Source organism: Octopus bimaculoides, chromosome 25 (assembly GCF_001194135.2).
Source record: "Octopus bimaculoides isolate UCB-OBI-ISO-001 chromosome 25, ASM119413v2, whole genome shotgun sequence".
Lineage (NCBI taxonomy): Eukaryota > Metazoa > Mollusca > Cephalopoda > Octopoda > Octopodidae > Octopus > Octopus bimaculoides.
Window position 1 is genome coordinate 1,572,863 of NC_069005.1, and position 1,616 is coordinate 1,574,478.

General features: G+C 32.2%; 1 protein-coding gene across 1 annotated transcript in view; it reads right to left on the reverse strand.

Annotated features, from left to right (window-relative positions):
- Positions 1 to 358: 358 nt before the first annotated feature.
- LOC106876043 (replication protein A 70 kDa DNA-binding subunit) overlaps positions 359 to 1,616 on the reverse strand; it is a 21,002-nt gene continuing 19,744 nt past the window's right edge. Inside the window, exon 18 of the mRNA XM_052976802.1 lies at positions 359 to 920. The gene's annotated coding sequence lies outside the window, so the exon portion shown is untranslated. The remainder of the gene's footprint in view (positions 921 to 1,616) is intronic.

Below are 1,616 nucleotides of genomic sequence, written 5' to 3' on the forward strand. Positions count from 1 at the left end.
TTCATTCACTGATCAGCAAAATTAGAAATATATTTCTAAATCAGCACAAACTTAAGGACACAGTAATTGTGTCAAGGCCGACAGGAAGCGGTCCAGCTTCCTAGGGCTAAACAGCAGTAGTGTATTCCCTTATTGGGATTGTCACTCCACTACTGCTTAAATCTCTCTGAGAGATTTAGAAATATTATATTTCTAATTTTAAATAAATATATTTATATATATATTTATTTAAATATAAATATATATACATATATTTATAAATATATTTATATATATATATATTTATTTATATATACATGTATATATATATGTATGTATATATACTTACAAACACACACACAAATAAGACGAGAAGCCATTTTTTTCCCTAATATTTATTCAATTCTGATCTTCTGCCTTTTAATATTTGTATTAATTAATTAATTCTCTGCTAGAGACAGAAATAAGTGTCCATTGTTTTGGGGATGAAAAGAAGAAAAAAAAACCTCCGGAAACTCAAATTCATTCTCCGAATCAATATGTCCAGTATTTACATTGTGTGGACAGATTTGGTTGAAAGAATTTTCATATGTCTGAATGGTCTCGGACACAAACGGAAATGACCAACAAAGTGAATGACTTGTTCAATGTTTGTAATTTAAACTACTTTGTTTCTGCATGGTTGACTGTCTTCTACAATGAAATTTCACTTGGTTAATACAAGATTTTCTGGAAAATGAAAAACTGCCAGAGACAAACAGTTGAGAGATGAAACTAGCACCAAACATTGGTGTGGAAGAAATTTGTTTCTTGTCGAGAGACTTGATGCTTTTGAAACCTGGTTGGCATTGGATGATGGTTTAATAGAAAATAAAATCTTTTTTCTTTGACTCCAAGGAAAACTGATAGTGATCCAGGCTTTTAGCAGAGGGTCTAATAATCTGAAAAGATTGAAAAGAAAAATTCATAAACAAAGACATGTTTGTGTGTCTATGGTGTAAGAACCAGTATCCTTTCCATCAGTAAACACCATAAATATTTGAAATTTTGATTCCAATGCTCTTCAGTTGTTTTATTAGTGCAGTGAAGTGAATCAAAACGAAGATGGATGGGAGTTAATTAATGCTTCACTGCTGAACAGGTAACTGTATTAACAGTGGATTTAAGTTGCCACAGGGATTAAATCAAGATGATCTGCATATAAATGAGAAGGAATGAGGTGTAAAAACAACTTGGAGGAGATGCAGAGCATTAGAGAGCTAACAAAGTGATTGGTCGTCTCTCTAAATTGTGGAGGTTAAATTTGAAATTAAGTTTCAATTAAAGTAGCCCAAGCATAAAAAAGTGGACAGTAAGTTGTGGTCATTGTGATTAATAATGGATCTCAAGAGAAAGGGGGCAATTTGTGAATGAGTTATTAAAAAGAATTCTTTACAACCCTTCTGCAGAGGGAATCATGTTTGTGTGGTGGAGATCTATGGATGCACAAAATGGAAAAAATGAAACAAATATGGAGGACTTGTTGGACAATTTTATCAAATTTTTGACACTTTAGAGACATCAAATACGTTGCTTTCATCATCGTCATAATGATAAGATTTGATGTCTCTAAAGTGTCAATTTACAAGCGCGCGGGG